The sequence below is a fragment of the Chlorocebus sabaeus genome, chromosome 20 (genome assembly GCF_047675955.1).
Source record: "Chlorocebus sabaeus isolate Y175 chromosome 20, mChlSab1.0.hap1, whole genome shotgun sequence".
Classification (NCBI taxonomy): domain Eukaryota; kingdom Metazoa; phylum Chordata; class Mammalia; order Primates; family Cercopithecidae; genus Chlorocebus; species Chlorocebus sabaeus.
The window spans coordinates 82,831,521-82,837,621 of record NC_132923.1 but is presented as its reverse complement, the minus strand read 5'-3'; the positions used below and the strand labels follow the sequence as shown (position 1 = coordinate 82,837,621).

At 46.8% G+C, this 6,101-nt stretch overlaps 1 pseudogene; it reads right to left on the bottom strand.

The window, feature by feature from the left end:
* Nucleotides 1-393: 393 nt before the first annotated feature.
* Nucleotides 394-1,712, bottom strand: LOC103224783 (heterogeneous nuclear ribonucleoprotein A3-like; annotated as a pseudogene).
* Between the last annotated feature and the right edge of the window lie 4,389 nt (nt 1,713-6,101).

Below are 6,101 nucleotides of genomic sequence, written 5' to 3'. Positions count from 1 at the left end.
GAGGTTCAAGTGACACACTGAAGAAGCCAAGAGCCAGAAAATGCAGTGGCCTCTAGATCCTAAAAAAGGCAAGGAAATGGATTCTCCCACAAAGCCTCCAGGCAGAAGGAAAATGCAGGAGAATGGGAAAGCCCACGGAGTGTTAAAGAGCCAGCCATTAGCTTTTCCAATCATGAAGTGCTTGGGACATTTGGCTTCTTGACAGGTTGTTTTTTTAAGTTAAAAATTCCTTAATATTTTATTCCTGGTACCACTACCACAATTTACAGGGCAATATACCTGATGTAATGAAAAGAAAAAGACAAAGCTACAACAGATGAAAGACCTCAGGAATGTACATCTAACTGACACTACATTGCATTAATCAATAGCTGCACTTTGTGCAAACTGTGGCTATGATAGTCCTGAACAAGAAGGGTTTCCTGTTTAAGCTGCAGTAACTTTTCTGACTATGGATCATCGTTCCTTCTGTGGCAGATTTTTACAGTTCCTCTAATGCATTTGGTGTGACTGTCTCAAAGTAACCTGCAGCTTTCCTGACAACAACTTGCTCTCTCTCCTGCTAAGAGCTGTAGCCCTTTTCTGCTGTTTTTAGAACCTTCTGCTGCCATATCCACCACTTCCACCACCAGATCCATAACCACCACCATAGGGAATGCCCAAGCTTCTTCCACCAAAACTGCCCCCTTTCATGGGTCCATAATTTGATTGCTGTTGTCCACTGTAATTTCCAAAATCATTATAGTTCCCACCACCACCATAGTTACCACCGCCAAAATTTCCTCGTTCATTGTACCCATCATATCCTCCACCACCGCCACCATATCCACCACCTTGGTTTCCACATCCTGGTCCATCATGACCATAGCCCCCTCTACTACTATAACCAGGACCACCGCCATAGTTGCCACCATCACCTCCAAATCCATTATATCTACCATCACCTCCTCCATAACTACCTCTGCTGCCACCACCTCCACCACCATAGCCTCTTCTTCCACCAGAGTTTCCACCATGGCCAAAATTACCTCCACCACCTCCAAAGTTTCCTCCACAATAAAATTGCCAGATCCACCTCCACGACCTCCCTGTGATCCAGCAGACTGCATCTCTTGTTTAGAAAGGGCCTTTTGCACTTCACAATTATGCCCATTAATAGTGTGGTATTTCTGAACAACAATTTTATCAACTGTATCATGATCATCAAAAGTTGCAAAAGCAAATCCTCTCTTTTTTCCACTCTGCCCATCTTCCATAACTTCTGTGGTTAATCTTGCCATACTTTCCGAAGTAGTTCTCTCAAATTATAATCTTCTGTGTCTTCTTTAACACCACCAACAAAAATGTTCTTCACTGTTAGATGGGCGCCAGGCTTTACAGAATCCTCTCTGGAAACAGCTCTCTTTGGTTTGACTACACGCCCATCAACCTTGTGTGGTTGAGCACACATTGCTGCTCTTCAACACAAGAACAAGTCACAGAACCAAAGCCCCTGGAACGTTTTGTTTGGGGGTCTCTCATTACCACACAGTACGTGAGTGTGCCCCATTTCTCAAAATGTTCTCTGAAACTATCATCTGTAGTTTCAAAGCTCAGACCACCAATAAACAGTTTTCTCAACTGCTCTGGTTCGTTTGGATCGTGGCCCTCCTCCCTCCAGCAGCGACGACTGGAGCCAGGCTGGGGTCAGCAGGTGGCGGTTTTACCTCCATTTTGAGACCGGACTTGCCTCTTCCAACTCAAGTTCAATATGGGACTGAGAGCTTCTTGACAGGTTTTGCAGAGTTGACTTGCAGATTTTTTTCTGGTTTGAGATTCTCCCTACACTCTACTCCCTACTCCATTAACACTGAGTTTTAATGTTAAACTTAGCTTTGCTCCTCTGGAATCCTGTAAGCAGACAGAGGTAATAGCAAGTCAAAATAAATAGAATATCTTACTAGAAGGCCTTGCTCTGTTTCTAATCTCTCCTCTGAAAGTCTTTTTGCAGCTTTGTTTTGGGAGAGCCATGAAGGTGTAGCTTTGGAATAGATTTGTAAGAGAATATTCTGGCAATGGTAAGTGCTACATGACTCCTGGTGAGTAAAGATCAATGGCCCAGCTTTTCTGACCACCTTTAAAATGTATCTTTTGCCATATTTTTTATGAGTTATCATGAACCCCAAGTTAGGAGTCCTTAATACACTGGGTGCTGAGCCCTGGCCATACTTGTATTCTCTCAATTGGAGAAGAGAAATTACATCATGGAATTCCTAGGTTGGCCTGACCAGGCCCACTTGGACTTCCTGCTGTTGTGGTTTTCCTGTTGAGTTTCTGTAGTAGAGGTCTCCTCTGCCCCTGCTTCAGCTTCCTGCTCCCAGCAACTCCCTCCTGGCCTCAGCTTTCAAAGATGGTTCTTCAGGCCCAGAAGGATCAGCCTGAGACTGGAATTGGAAAATCCAGGCTCTAGTCCAGATTCTTCCACTTGCCAACAAATCTCTTCCCTTCTCTGGGCTTTGGTTTCCTCAGCCATAAAAAAGAAGACAGCACCTCTCCCGGGCCACCCAACTGACTAGGAAGTGAGGAGCGCCTCTGCCTGGCCACCAACCATCTGGGAAATGACCGCAAAAAAAAAAGTCCGGGTATGGTGGCTCACACCTATAATCCCTGCACTTTGGGAAGCCAAGACAAGAGGATCACTTGAGGCCAGGAGTTTGAGACCAGCCTGGCCAACCTAGTGAGGCCCTGTCTCCACACATACAAAAAAATTATCCAGGTGTGGTGGCACGCTCCTGTAGTCCCAGTTACTCAGAAGGCTGAGGAGAGAGGATTGCTTGAGCCCGGGAGTTTGAGACTACAGTGAGCTAAGAAGGTGCCACTGCGCTCCAGCCTGGGCAACAGAGACCCTGTCTCTTAAAAAATAAATAGGCTGGTTGTAGTGACTCACTCCTGCAATCCCAGCACTTTGGGAGGACAAGGCAGGCAGATCACTTGAGGTCAGGAGTTCGAGACCAGCCTGGGTGAAACCCCATCTCTACTAAAAGTACAAAAATTAGCTGGGTGGGGTGGCACATGCCTGTAATCCCAGCTACTCGAGAGGCTGAGGCAGGAGAATTGCTTGAACCTGGGAGGCGGGGTTTGCAGTGAGCCGAGATTGCTCCGCTGCACTGCGGCCTGGGCGATAGAGCGAGACTCAGTCTCTAAATAAATAAATAAATAAATTTAATGTAAAGGCAGGGCGTGCTGGCTCATGCCTGTAATCTCAGCACTTCGGGAGGTCAAGGTGGGTGTATCATCTGAGGTCAGGGGTTTGAGACCAGCCTGGCCAACATGGTGAAACCCCATCTCTACTAAAAATACAAAAAATTAGCCGGGCATGGTGGCAGGTGCCTGTAACCCCAGCTACTCGGGAGGCTGAGGCAGGAGAATGGCTTGAACCCGGGAGGCGGAGGTTGTGGTAAGCCAAGATTGCGCCACTGCACTCCAGTCTGGGCAATAAGAGCAAAGCTCTGTCTCAAAAAAAAAAAACTAAAAAAAAGACAATAACAAACTTGCTTGATAGAATTGTTATAGGAATTAAATGATACGATATGGTGAAAGTGCATTAAATTATAAAGTGTAATCCAGAAGTTATCTAATTATAATTATTCCTTAGTGGAATCTTTGAATATTCTCATAGCTCTTCATTTTACAAATGGAGAAGCTGAGGCTCAGAGATAAGTTTACTCATTGTGATAGTTCATCTTATGTGTCCAGTTGGCTAGGATACAGTGCCCAGTTGTTTCGTCACACACCAGTCCAAAATGCTGCTGTGAAAGTATTTTTCAGATGAGCTTAACTTTTAAACCAGTGGACTTTGAGTAAAGCAGATTACCCTCCAAAATATGGGAGTCATTCAGTCCGTTGAGTATCTTAAGAGAAAAGACAGGTCCCCTAAAGAAGAAGGAATTCTGCCTCCTGACTGCCTTTGAATTCAAGACTTCAGCAACAACTCCTGCTGGAATTGCCATCCGATTGACCTGGCCTGCAGATTTCAGACTTGCTAGGCCCCCACAACTGCATGGGTCAATTCCTTAAAACAAATGTCTCTCTCCCTACCTCTCTCTATGTATATATTTAGATATAGATTATAGATAGGTTATAGATCTAGGTACATATACACAGATACTCTCTATTGATTCTGTTTCTCTGAATAATCCTTACTGATGTATCATCCTGTCCCTCATGAAGCAAATAATTATTAGGCACCTACTGTGGGCTCTGTTAGGCAAAGCAAATAAGACAGGGTCTCTGCCCTCAGGCAGGGAATAGACAAGTGACTTCCCACATACAATGTAGCGTGGGACCAGTGCTGTGTGTGGGCTGTGCTTTGGGAACTGTGGATCCACAGTGGAGGAATATTAAAATGGGTAACTGAGAGCTGTGAGGCAGGACATGCTTCCCAAAAGATAGTGATGCCTGAGTGAGTTTTGAAGGATGAATATGGATTAGCAAAGCCAAGAAGAGAGGGGCCAGACACTTCAGGCCCAGGAGTATGGGAAGCAGGGACAGCATCTCTGCACATGAGACCCTCGGGAGTTCCAGGTGGCTGGAGCTGAGGGGTGTTGGAGAGAGCTGAGCAGTGAAGCAAGAGCAGTAGCAGGGGACCCCTTTTAGAGATGCCCTTTATCCTGGAAGTCACAGGGAGCCCTCAAGGACTCCAAGCAGGGGAGACAGAACTGTGTTTCAGAAGAGTGCCTCTGCTACCAGGCGGAAGCTGACCTGGAGGGGACCTGTGAGGAGCCAGTTGAGGTCTGATGTGAGGCAGAGGATGGAGGAGGGATGGCAATGACAGGTGACCATTCCCTTAGCATGTGGCCAAGCTCCTGTTACCAGTGAGGCCCTCTGCTCAGTGATGAAGCTCCATAATAAACAACACAGACTCTGCTTCTAGGGAGCTTGGTGACGGAACAAAGGGGCCTTGGCATTGACTATTGATCTGTTCATCTGAGGGTCAAGAGAGCTATGGGTCAGAGAGAGATTGGGAAGAAGCTAGGGTGAAACTAAAATCAGGGAGGAAAAATAGGCTTTGTGTTAAGAACCTGGAATTGTAGGCAAAATATTGCGCGTTTTTGGTTGTTTTTTTTTCCCCACTCTGTAGAGAGGATCTACAGTCATTATCACATTCTCAAATGGGAGAAAATATCCCCTCCAAGTTAGGAAACACTGAAATAGAATGCAGTGAGCAGATGGCGGAGGGTGGAGCCCCTGGGAATGGCAATATTGAAAGGGTGGCAGGCAGCGCACAGTGCCTCACGCCTGCAATCCCAGCACTTTGGGAGGCTGAGGTGGAGGGATCATTTGAGCCAGAAGTTTGAGACCAGCTTGGGCGACATGGTGAAACCTCATCTCTACAAAAAATACAAAAATTAGCTGGGTGTGATGGTGAGCGCCTGTAGTCCCAGCTACTCGGGAAGCTGAGGTGGGAGGATCACCTGAGCCCTGGAGGTCGAGACTGCAGTGAGCCGTGATCGCACCGCTGCATTCCAACTTGGGTGACAGAGTGACACCCTATCTTAAAAAAAAAAATGAGGCAAAGGAAAAGGCAACTGAGAAGAAATGTTCAAAGAAAGAGGAAACAGGACAGTGCAGCCTTATGGAAACCTGGAGAGGGGAGCATCCCAAGAAGCCAAGGACTGCTCAGCACTGCCTCCTGGTCCAGAGCAGGTAAAGGAGACCCGCAGACACCAGTCATTTGATTTGGAGTTGAAGAGGTGGGCAGAGAAGAACCTCCCAGAGAAGAAAGCCATTTTAATATCAAGAAGGCCATAGCACGACACACGTTCATATGCTACAAGGAGCAAGCCAGGAGAATGAGAGTGGTCTCTGGCCACCAAGCTCCAGGCTGCATCAGTCCTTGCCCTTTGGGAAAGCGGTGGCCCCCAAGGAGCAAATGGAAACCAAGCGATAAGTGAATGACGGCAGCCACATGCAGCTGTTCAGGGAGGTTTGCTCAGGTGCTTGAAAACCTGGATCCCAGGAGGAACAGCCAAATCCCAGTACCAAGCCAAAGAGCTTGGGACTCTGCAACTTGAGAGGCCTCGGGGAGATGATCAACTGTTTTCAGAGGAAGGGCTTTCCTA